The following is a 13,035-nucleotide window of genomic DNA, read 5'->3' as shown; positions in this document are numbered from 1 at the left end:
TAAACAATGAAATATGATTTTCAACCACTAAATTTAAAAAACCACATGATAACAGCTAGTGGTGGCTATTTTTTTTAAATTAATTTATTTTATTTATTTCTGGCTGCATTGGGTCTTTGTTGCTGCACGCGGGCTTTTCTCTAGTTGTGGTGAGCAGGGGCTACTCTTCATCGTGGTGCGCGGGCTTACTGCTGTGGCTTCTCTTGTTGCGGAGCATGGGCTCTAGGCACACGGGCTTCAGTAGTTGTGGCACGCAGGCTCAGTAGTTGTGGCTCGTAGGCTCTAGAGCGCAGGCTCAGTAGTTGTGACACAGGGGCTTAGTTGCTCCACGGCATGTGGGATCTTCCCAGACCAGGGCTCGAACCCGTGTCTCCTGCATTGGCAGCTGGATTCTTAACCACTGGGCCACCAGGGAAGCCCTAGTGGCTATTTTATAGGAAATAGGCATCCTCATGAATTGCTGATGAAAGTATGAATTGGGAAAACCATCTTGAGAACTATCAATATTAATATATTGAAAAAGAACATTTGCCCTAGTAAAAGTACTTCTGAATAAATTTGGCAATACTGTGTCACTAATAAAAATAATGAAATATCTCTCTATATATTGACTATTTAAAAAATCAAGATGCAGAATAAGTGTACAGTATGCATTTTTTAATAGCAAGATGGTTAATACTTTCTTCCTAGAGAAATAACTTTTTCTGAACCTATTTACAAGGCTATGTTCTGTCATATGTCCCACTCATCACTCATTTTGTTGTCGCTGGTTATGTTTTCTTTGCCCTCCTTGCAATGAGAAAGACCAGTGTGTGTTTAATTGGACAAAACATTAGAAAGCAAAAGTAGCATTGTTTTTGCCTTATCTAATAGCCTATAAGCACTCTGGGGGCAGAATTAAAATGTATCTCCCCCGCCCTTTGCACACAACCAATATTTGTTGAATGAATGTAATACATTCATGTTGCTCTCTACAGATTTATTATTTCAATAAAAATTTTACTGAGCACCTACTGTGGGCCAGGTTATAGCCTAGATGTATCTAAGACATGCTACCAGCCATGGGAAGCTTACAGTCCCTTAGGGAAACAATGATATGAATTAATAGTTAAATGATACATTGTAATACATTCTGTAATAGAGGAAAGTTCAAAGTACAAATTAAGTATGCTAAGAAGAAAATAAGGCTGAAAGAAGTTTCATAGAAAGACTTTAGAAATAGATCTTAAAGGACACAATATGGCTGTTAAGTGGTTAAGAATGAGGGCACTCATTCAGACAACCTGGGCTCAGTTCTGGCTCTCCTGCTTAACAGCTGTGCAAACTTGCACAACTGTTTCCATTTCCTCATTAACAAAATGGGGGTAAAAAACAGTACCTACTTCAAAGATTGGTTACAAGGATTCACAAGATTAATGTACATGAAGCGCTTAGCACTGTGTACCAATCAATACATCTTAGTTTTGTTTTTATCATGACATGTTACTCATGAATAGAAGTCTGCCAGCTACAAAAGAGGTTAAAGGAATAAACAGCATTCAGTATATCTGAGAAAAGGTGAATATGCAGTGTGTGGGAAACTTTCCTTCAAATACTGCAATCTTATCTAGGATGAAAATGCCACTTTCTTCAAGACGCCCTCCCCCCATGAAATTAGTCATTCTTTGGCACTTTCAGGCTATATTTCTTATACTTTTCTTATAGCTTCAATTTCAGCCTCTCATTTAGTTGAGTGCATTCACATCTATGAGGTGCATATAAATTGTCATGCATTGTGAAGGATATGGCGAAATTCAGCTTAAATCACACTCAAGTTCATGACTGTAAGATAGAAAAGGTTAAGTGCCACAAAAGGGTATTTAAGTGCCCTGAGAGTTAGGAAATTCTACTTACTTGCTTACATGCTAGCTTCCTTTCTAGAATGGAAATAGCCAGAGCACACTAGCCTGTTTCAGACTTGCAATACCAGGCTTAGGAGGCCTATTTATTCATTCAACAATTACTTGCCAAGCACCGTTCAAGATTACAAAGTTCATCAGGATTTGGTGAAGGGAAAGAAACACACATAAAAACAAAGGATGACAATAATCTGTGATCAGTGCTAACGACAGCAGCTTGGACAAATACATTCAGGGTGCCCAGAGGATGCAGCAAGCAGGCAACCACAGGTTGAACGAAGATAAACCCAGGGCCCTACCAAGAAACTCCGTTTGGCGTCAACTATGGCACAGCAAACGGGTACCGCGAGACCCAAGCTGCACGGAGCCCAGGAGGCCTGGGGCTGCTGGCTTCGGCTGCCAGCGTCACATGCACTCGGTCAACACACGTGTACAGAGCACCCACTGTGGGACTGGCACGGCGCCAGGGTGACCACGGCGGGGGTCCCCAGGGTCGGGACTCAGCGCTACCCTAGCAGCCTGGAGGAGGCGAGGAGGGCTTCCCAGACGTCACTTCTAAGTAGGATCTTGGGGTCTGGATGACACTTCAAAGTCAAAGGCGGAGCCCCGCCACCCGCAAGCGGTCCACCACCGCGGGATTTGGGGAGGGGACGGGTCAGTCCTCCGGGAAGCCTCAGCCAGAATCCCAAGGACCCCGCACCTTCTCCTATCCCAGCCCCAAGCCCAGCCAAGAAGCGAAACTCACCGGAGGCCACGGATGCTGTCACCGCGGAGACACCCTAGCTCCCGCCGAAAGCCAACTTCTAGCAAACTCCTCACCCGGGCTCTAACCCGCTAGCTCCGTCCTAGTCACAACCGAACCCACGGAACCCCGAGGCCATTGAGAAGCAGCCGACTCCTTCAATCGCCGGTTAGAAGCGGGCCTGGTGGGCGGGGCCATGCCGGCTTGGGGCAGGGCGTAGAGGCGGAAGTCTCCGCCTTTCTCAAGCTAGATTGAGAAGTCCGCCTGCAGCTGCAAATACTATACGGCTGTTTAAAAGCGGGCGCCAGAGGTGGCGGGAAGTTCCTCCTGTGTGCCCATTGGTGGATCCGTGAGCCAATTACGGAAGAGTTAACTCTAGAGGGGGCGGGCCTATCGGTTGCGCAGAGACGCCCAAGCACCTGGCCGCCTGCCCTTTCCTAGGATGAACCGGTTTTGCCCGGACTCCTTGCCCCTCCCCTCACCACCTAGTGCAGTGACTCGTTCCCCCTGCGCTCTCCACTCCTAAATCCCAGTTCTCAGCTGCAGCACACAGAATCCCTCACTTTCCCCAACGAACCCACCTTGGAGGTTTTTGTATTTGCCCTTCTGATTCTCTAAGGTGCCTGCTTCCCCATCACCTTAACAGCCTTAGAGGTCGTTTCACTTTGTCTTCTTGCTTACTAGGTCCCGCCTTGTTTGAATGTGTTTCTTTAATTACTGATGAGATGACACATTCTCTACATGTTTATTCACTACTTGAATTTCCTCGAGTGCGAATGTTCCTGTCACTCTGGTATATGTTAACCTGTCCTTTAGGACAGAGCTGCCCAGTCTGCGGTAAAGTCAATTATTGTATCTACCTTCCTGGGGTAAAAGGGTTCCAGTGAATATCAACGAGTTGGTAGTACATCCTTTTAACCCTTTCCCATATATACTAGTATGGAGTAAAAGGGTTGTTAAAGGTTGTTCACAATCTGGCTAGCGTTCATTTGCTACCTCACCATCCCACCTCTACACTGACCCCTATAACCCCATCCACTAAGCATGAGGGTCTGGCACACATTAGGTAATCAATCCATAGCAACAGATGAGTGAAATCTCTGACCCAGCTGCCTGTGGTTCCCAGAGTGCTTTTGTTTTGCTCAAGTTATTTCTTTCACCTGTATTGATTGCCCCACTTAACTTCCCCAGCTACTCAGTCTTCAAGATAGATGAGCACCGCCTCTGAAGCCTTTCATGACACACACCTCCCTCCCTTGGTAGAATTGATCTTTCCCCCCTTTGGACACAGTGCACATATCTTATTATAATCCTTGTTATCTACTATATAACTAGTTGCTGTGTGAATGTTTCACTCAGTCCAACGTCAATATCTTAAGGCACTTACTTTGCTTTGTGGCCCCTGGTAGGCACTCAAAACAAACTTGATAAATGGGTAAATGAATGAACGAACAAATAAAATGAAAGCTCTTTGTGCCAGAAAAAGCAAATAAAAGGCATTCAAGTAAATGGTAGTTGTTGAAATCTTTGAGCCAAGGTGTCTGTTAGTGAGAACTAGGCTTATGGGCTTTCCACGTCTCACTGCAGCCCATCAGCAAGCTGCGTGTAGTGTCCTGTGCTAAGGGTTAAGATGAAATGCTACAGCAAGAATGCTAAATGATCCCTGCCCACAAACGACTGTTTATTAGAGAGATGAAAGACAAAAAAAAAGATGTTAAGGCAGGAAAGCACATGAGGAGACAGTGTTTATAATCCCTTACATAGTGCTTTAGACGTTGGTAAGTTTTTTCATAGACACTAGCTCACTTTTCCTCACAACAACCCTGTGAGGGGCTAGTACAGGTATTAGGATCCCATTTTACAGTGTAAGAAACTGATGAAAATAATAATAATAATAATAATAATAATAAAGTGTCCAAGGTTACACAGGTAATGTGAGACAGAGACAGAATTTTGAACCCAGCTCCTTTATCTCGAAATCCAGAGCTCATCACTATATATAAAATATAAGTGAGACTTAAGCACCTGTCACCAAAAAAATAGAATAAATCAAAATAAAAAATAAATCAGAGCCACTTGCCTTTTTAAAAAATGGATTTCAGTGGAGTTATGGACATATTATAATCAATGAAATTTTCTTGACTGCCTATCGTGTTTAATTCCTGGTCTAGGTGCTTGATATATAAAGTGAGAGGCAGGACCCCTGCCAGCGAGGCACCCACACTCTGAGGTGCAAGATGCTTACATAAAAAGAGAAATGATAACACACAAAAAAGTAGTTTACTACATACAATGTAAGTCGATAGTAATAATTCTGGGGAAAAAACATGTAAGGAAGGCTCTCTCAGGGAAAGTTCCTGGAAGAAGAGGAAGAGTCAACAGGCAGGTTGATTAGCAAGAGTGATTGCAATATGAAGGGCAGATCAGCAAAAGTAAAGGATTCTTGTATTTAGAGATAAGACTGGAGAAGTAGGCTGGGACAAGATAGCCAATAGAAGAGCTTGAAGCCTGGAGGGATGGGAAAGGCATGCTACACAGGTAAGGTATGGTAACGCACAAGGAATGAACTTACATCCAGAGAAACACAAGCACACAGAGGCATCCTGGGGTAATAAAGACAAATGCGGAAAAAGAGAGAAAAACTGCCAAAGACGTTGAATGCTGGAAAGATTATTTGTAGAATGTTGGGTCAATGTTTATCCTGCATTTTTGACACATCTGTGAGCTGGGAGGGGCTATCTCTACCAGACCCACTTACATTTCAAGGGGAAATGCCTGTTGTTGAGATGTGGTCCCTCCCATTCAGATCATTTATAAAGGTGGAGCTAAGCCCTCATTCCTTCCTTTTCCTACCTTCTCTTTGCTGTCAGAGCTATCAGGTCAAAGCAATGCCATCCTGTAACAAGGAGTGCTATCCTCAAAAAAGCACTGAACGTAAAGAAGATATGAGTTCAAGTTCCAGCTCTCCTACCTACTAGCTTTTGCCCACAATTTATTTAATCCTTCTGTGGAGCAAAGTCTTATTTGAAAATAGGAGTGATAATAACTACTTTGCAGGATTGTAAAAAGGATGAAATAAGATTGTGTGAAAGAGCTTTAAAAATGTAGAAACACTATTTAACAGTGTTATTTGAGGAATATCAAACCATTATTTGTTGTATATTCAATAGTATTTTTTGAGCATCTACTTTGTACCAAGCACTGTTCTAGGGGCTTAATATTGACACCTGGGTCAAAATGCCTTCCCTGATTAAGCTACTTATCACAGAATCTACACCTGCCCTCAGCCACTATGACCTCCCCACCATCACCTCCCCACCACTCCAAGACCTGGCCATACCTGACTGGGTCAAAGGTGAGCACCAGACCCAAGCTGCGCTGATCATATTCCCTTCCCAGATAACAGAAATGACTCCATGAAACTGGGTCAAGTGGTAACCCTACAGAAGCAGATTTTTATTACATTTTCTGTATTTTATGGGAAATATGCTTCTTCCATAGCTGTGTCATGTATATGGTGGAACACAGACTGACGATCATGAACTTCTGCCACTGAGAGCCATGGATCTGCCTGGCTCCTGTGCTTTATGAAGCCTGACAGTTCATCTTTTCCTTGGTTCTGTGATAATCTGAACTTGAAAACATCTTTTTACTTGAATAAGCTTGTAAGGGGTTGAATAGCGTTCCCCCAAATTTCATGTCCACCCACAACTCAGAATGTGACTTTATTTGGAAATAGAGTCTTTGCAAATGTAATTAGTTAATATGAGGTCATATTGGATGAGGATGGGCTCTAAATCTAACGACTGGTGTCCTTAAAAGAAGAGGAAAGGACACAGAAAGACACGCAAGGAGAAGACAGCCACGTGGAGACAGAGGAACAAACTGGAGTTACATTGCTACAAGCTAAGGAACATCCAGGGCCACCAGAAACTGGCAGGGATTCTTCCCTAGAGCATTCTGAGGAAGCATGGTCCTATCAACTCTCTATTTTCAGACTTCTAGCCTCCAGAACCGTGAGAATAAAATTCTGCTGTTTTAAGCTAGTTTGTGGTACTTTGTTGAGGCAGCCCTAGGAAATTAATACAGGTGGGTTTCCGTTCTTCGCAACCAAATGTTTATGACTAAGACACATTTGTGACAGATTATATTTGAAAAGTCTAGACCAGTGATTCTCCAAACATGATCCATGGCCCACTGATGGACCTTAAGGATATTCCTGATGGGTCATTACATGACACAAACACACAAGTCGTTTCTCCAGTTATCATGGGAAAATAACTTGCAATTTTATAGGTTTTTATTTTTACATACAGCTAAGGTTTACCTAATAGGAATCTACCAAGTAAGATGTTAGGGGCTACTAATGTTTAGAATTTGTAAATTAAAATCAGCACGTTATTTAAGTTTACCAAGAAGGATTAGTCATCATTTCTATGTGCAACATTGTAAAGTTCCTGCTCATGCACACTTGAAGATAATTGAAATTCCCACTTTTGGAGAGGGATGTTAATAGCACCATTCCCAGTAAGTCATGGTTTTTAAGAGCTGCTATTCCTGCTTCTTAATTATAAACCAGCTTTGCTTGGCACCATCGATACCAATTAAGTTTGTTGTGAGTTTGGTTAACCTAACTGCACGTAGTGTTAACTGCTTTAATATATTAATTTACACTTTTCCTATAACGACTTTAATATCCAAGTTGAGGTTCAATTTTTGTCACCAGTAATCTATTACTAAAGTCAATTTATAATTCCTCTGAAATTTGCTTATGCTTTATTGAAATGTGTTGGCTATTAATTTATTCTATTTAAGTAACTAACAATGTATTATCAAGGCAAGTGATAAAATTACTCATTTTTTGAAAAATGTATAGGGCAGTATTTTGGAATATAAAATCATAGGAACAGTATCATATTCCTCCCCTTAAAGTGAGTCAACAATTCCTGTTGTTCCTCTCTAGTTCTTTATTGTCACTGGGTCATATTTTTCATGACAAGAAAAAGAAGGGGTTGGGGGATGAAAGGTATGTGGGACAATGGTCTTTTGCCTCTTCAATGCTCTCCGGCCAAAAGTGTGACAGCCAATTGCCTGGATTTAATGCTTACAAGTTTCCATAGCATCAAGGTTTTTAATCAGAAAACCAGTAAAAGCTATTAGAAAAGTGATGATGACCATTTGATAAAGATGCAAAGCTGCAAAAATTATATTTGAACGTGGAATGCAGACCCTCCCAGGTGCCACACTCTGCTTCTGCTTCTTGAAACAGTAGATTAAAAAGGAAAGAAAGAAGTACCAAGACAAGATTATAAAACTGGTGTGTGCTTTATATGCTTACATAACATGTTCAATGGATATTAACAAAATACAACATAATGATATCATTTAGAAGAAATTATAGGATTTATTTAAAATGTTAATGTATTTGAACACTTAGATATTATTGTCCAGTAATGGGATACATGTTTTTTTTTTTTTTTTTTTTTTTTTTTTTTTTTTTTTTTTTGGTGGTACGTGGGCCTCTCATTGTTGTGGCCTCTCCCGTTGCGGAGCACAGACTCCGGACGCGCAGGCCCAGCAGCCATGGCTCACGGGCCCAGCCGCTCCGCGGCATGTGGGATCTTCCCGGACCGGGGCACGAACCCGTGTCCCCTGCATCGGCAGGCGGACTCTCAACCACTGCGCCACCAGGGAAGCCCCGGATACATGTTTTAAGTTATTTGATATTCTCCTATCTTTGGTCAGGTTCCCAGAAGTGAACTTTGGGATGAAAATTTGAGTGCAAATGATTTACTAAGGAAGGGCTTCCCTGAGCAAGCTGTTAGGGAGTGAGGAAGCTGGACAGGGAAGGGGAAGAAGCCAGGCAGGGATACGTTTTCAGGAGAAGTGCTGGCCCCAACCTGACCCTACAGGGATCTCTGGAGCGTAATCAGGATGGGGCAATTGGCTGAGCCTTCCTGTTCCTGCACCAGGGAAGGGGAAGAGGAAGTCCATGGGCACTTCTGGCTCTTGGTAACCCAAAGCATCTCCCCTAGCCTGAGGTTGTCCTTAGAATCAACAGTCACCTGTGCAGTTAGGAGCAAAACACACAGAAATGGCTCAGTGGATCTGAGGGGGTCTGGACAGAGCTGACCGTCTATGTTTGCCGCCCTTTGATCTTATCAATGTATCTTTGGAGATGCCATCAAACATTTACATTTGAGTAGGTAATGGAGGTGTTCTCATGCAGCTCAGCCACATGGCCCCTCCTAGTGCTAGAAGGATGGGACCTGGGACTACGAAGATGAGCCAACCACCATGTTCGGTGGATTTAGTATATTCGGTGAATCTGCCAAGGGTTAAAGTGGCAATCTTCTTAAAATCTCTTGCCATATCTAACTTTTACCCCCCAACTTGTTTAAATTAAACTTTTTATTTTGAGAAAATTGTAGATTCACCTGTGATTGCAAGAAATAATACAGGGACATCTCCTGTAAGCTTTACCCAGCTTCCACCAATGATAACACCTCACAAAACTGTAGTACAGTAACACGACCAAGATATCCACATTGATGCAGTCAAGATTCAAAACAATTCAATCACACAAGTATCCCTCATGTTGCTCTTTCACAACTGTACTCACTTCCCTCTCTCCTACTGACTCCTTCCTTAATCTGTCCTCCATTTTAATAATTTTATAGAAACAACATTTCAAGAATGTTATATAAGTGTAGTTTTATGGTATATAACCTTTTGCGATTAGCTTGTTTTTGCTCTGCACAATTCTCTGAAGATCATCTAAGTAGTTGTGTCAGCATCTCATCATTCATTCTTTTTTACTGCTGAGTAGTATTCCATGGTATGGATGTACCACAGTTGGTATAACATTCACACACCGAAGGAACATTGGAGACTTTTCCAGTTTTAGGTCATTACAAACAGCGCTACTATAAACACTCCTGTACAAGTTTTTGTGTGAACGTAAGTTTTTATTTCTCTGTGATCAATGCACGGGAATACAATTGTTGGGTTGAATGTAAGTTGCATGTTTACTTTTTTAATAAACTACCAAACTGCTTTTCAGATGGGTTGCACTATTTTACATTCTCCCCAGGAATGTACGTGTGATCTACTTTCTTCTCATCCTAGCCAACATTTATTGTTGTCGTTATTTTTCATTTACTTGTTCTGTTGTGTGTGTAGTAATAGCTCACTGTGGTTTTAATTTGCATTTCCCTACTGGCTAATGATGCTGAATATATTTTCACCTGCTTTTTGCCATCTGTATACCTTCAGTGAAATGTCTATGCATGTTTTTCCCCCATTTTCTAAGTAGAATTTTTATGTTGAGTTTTAAGAGCTTTTTATTTATTCTAGACATTTGGTTTGCAAATATTTCCTCCGAGTCCACAGCTTGTCCTTCATCCTCTTATCAGAGCTTTCACAGATCAAAAATTTGTATATTTTTCTCTTTTTTTTTGGGGGGGGGGCTTGTTCCCCGACCAGGGATTGAACCCAGGCCCTCAGCTGTGAGAGTGCAAAGTCCTAACCACTGGACCACTAGGAATTCCCAAAAATGTGTACTTTGGATGAAGTACAACATATCAGTTTTTCCTTTAACAGATCATGTCTAAGGACTCTTTGCCTTGCCTTATATCCTGAAGACTTTCCTCTATGTTGTTCTTTCCGAAAAGTTATCACAGTTTTACATTTCACATTTAAGTCCATAATCCATTTGAGCTAATGTTTACATAAAGTGTGAGGTTCGTTCTTTTGCCTACAGATGTACCATTGCTCCAGCATCATTTGCTGAAAGGCTATCCTTCGTCCACTGAGTATAATGCCCCTCAGCCTCCTCCCAGTGGAGTCCCCAGGGCTGGTTAAGTGCCTCCTCTGTAGGCCACAGCTCCTAAAAGGCAGCCCTTTCACACAGCTCTCCCTCCAGATTCTGTTACTGCTCCCTCCCCACTCCTTCACTGGCTGAAGAGCACTGCATCCTCCCTTGTGGCTTCCCCATACTTCACCCACACCTTTGTCAATAGTCCCTTTATCAAACTCTCCTCTAGTCACCCAATTTAAGTGAGCCATCTGTTTCCTGTCAAGACCCTGATGCATCCTACAAACGATAAATTTTCCAAATCCGAAACATCAGACATATACTGTCAGTCATCACAAAGCAATAATCATTTATTTTTTTAAGTTGTTTACAGGTATTTATATGCAAATGGATTTCCACCTTAAGACAGATGAAGATAAGGATGTGACATTAAAAGAGCATGCAGGCAAACACTTCTTTTGTTGTTTCCCTTTAACTGTGCCCGTTGTTGCAAGTGTGGTGTTTGCTCATCCAACTACCACACCGTTATAGTCAAACACTGACCATCTATGTGTCCTGCTCACGCCAGCTATACTCTTTGCATCATCTTCTATCAAGAACTTCTTCTGGCCACCCAGTTATCACTCTGCTCAACCAGAATGAGACCACAGCCCTGCTCTGTCTCTGTTAAGATAATTAGATCACCCATAAACTTCGCTGATTTACACCCATGCTCATCCCCTTTATGAGGACAAATAATCAAGAACTACAGTGTATGCAAAATTGAGGAAAAATACATTATTTCCTAGTTGTACAAAAGGAAACAAACCTATCTAAGAAGCCAATGGCAGTAAAAGTAAAATAAAAGCATAAACCTTCACATAAAAATATTAGAGTTCAGTGTGCTTGGTTTCTGATGATTTCTATGTGAAAGAAATTTCTCATATTTTACTTAAAACTTAGCAAACATTTCACAATTACAAAGATTAAGTTGTATCTACACATCCAAAGTGAAGTGGAATTAAGGCAATTGTCCAGATAACTCAAGATAAAAAAAAAAAAACAAAAAAAACTCTAAAATAATGGCCATATCTCTATATGCAAAGGCAGGTAGAGGGCTGAGACTGACGCCGTTTTCTGCCACTCAAAATAACCAAATCTACTTCTACTACCATCACTTATATTTTTCCAAAGTTTCAATGTTTTTGACTGAAAGGCTCCAGATCTCTGCTATCTGAATGATGATCTCAATGAGTACAGACACAGACTAAAGGAAAAAGCTGCAGTTTCAAGCTTAATTATACAGACTGGTTATCAACACTGACCCCTAATAAATGAAAAATTTGCCTTTTATAAATTCATATTATGTTAGGGCTGAAATGGACCTATGAATTCACCTAGCCCAGCTCCCTCATTTTATAGATAAGGAAACTGGAGTACAGACAGGTTCACCAAGTTGCTCAAGGTCACAATGAGGCCCAGTCCAGTGCTTTTGCTTACACAACGCTTCACTACATCATCGGTTTACCAAGTGTGCCTGCATGTGTCAAACCTTTCCAATTGTTTCATTCAGTGTTTTCTCCCTGGTACATTTTGTCTGGTCATATCTAGAAAAGGTGCTAAGGATACATGTAGATGAGGGCCTATGATTCAGTCACCACCAGTCAAGGGGATATTTCTCCATACTTTAAAATAAATTCGGTGCTTTAAATAAGAATGGAACCAATTTGGAGATTGAATATGAAGAACACTGGTTTGTCTGCCATCTTTTAAATCCATGCACTCATGTGCTCTTTTTTGGGGGGAAGGGTGAGGGGGAGAGGGAAGGAGGGAGAAATATGATGAAATCAGAGATGACATAGATTTGGCTTCTTTAGTTTGTCATATGTTGCATACAAACAGTCCAAATAGCAAAGATTGAGAAATACTAGGCCAAAAAATTTGGGCTCCAACCCTTTAAACAGCAAATGGGACAGGCCGATGAAACTGACCAATGCTTTCAGTGGCCCTTGATTTGATTCCACTGGTATAGACACAGTCCAAATTCAATGTCAAATTTATTTTAACACTGAGGTGAAAGTGTTACCAAACGGAAAATGTAATAGTCAATAACTATTAAGCAAATGGCTTCTTATTTTTATAACAAGGAAAAACTTTTTTGGCAAATGGTTCTATAGTTATAGAATATGAAGACATTTAGAACTAATCTCCCCAATATGAAAATGTCCCCAAATTATCAAGTTGAAAGGCACATACCACTGCCCCAGCAGTTCATTCAAGTTGTCTTCAGCACATGAAATTTTAATTGTGCTTTTTTTAGCTTGTTATCAATGCAATATGGCCTTAAAAAGTGACATCCGTGCATATGTATACTTTCTTTTCAAAGGGACCCATCCTCTTCCCCTTTTCTGATTTTCACTTTCTGAAGATCAATTTTTGTTAGTTCTTTGTTTTATAAAGGACCTAGTCCATGATGGTCTCAGAAAGATACACTTCGCAGTTTGTGCTCCAATTTATCTAGAAACCAAATGTGAATTATCTTTGTGTCCTAATACAAAATGGACTTTCCTGAAGTATCAGTGTGATGTACTTCCATACTG

General features: G+C 41.2%; 1 protein-coding gene across 1 annotated transcript in view; it reads right to left on the bottom strand.

Moving 5' to 3' along the window:
• The window catches only part of CEP152 (centrosomal protein 152), a gene marked incomplete at its 3' end in the record, with an annotated part of 97,779 nt that extends 94,986 nt beyond the window's left edge, over positions 1 to 2,793 (bottom strand). Inside the window, exon 1 of the mRNA XM_079699119.1 lies at positions 2,644 to 2,793. The remainder of the gene's footprint in view (positions 1 to 2,643) is intronic.
• Between the last annotated feature and the right edge of the window lie 10,242 nt (positions 2,794 to 13,035).

The sequence above is a fragment of the Hyperoodon ampullatus genome (genome assembly GCF_949752795.1).
Source record: "Hyperoodon ampullatus genome assembly, chromosome: 3".
NCBI lineage: Eukaryota > Metazoa > Chordata > Mammalia > Artiodactyla > Ziphiidae > Hyperoodon > Hyperoodon ampullatus.
Note: the sequence above shows the minus strand (reverse complement) of the source record. Positions and strands in the feature narration are given on the sequence as shown.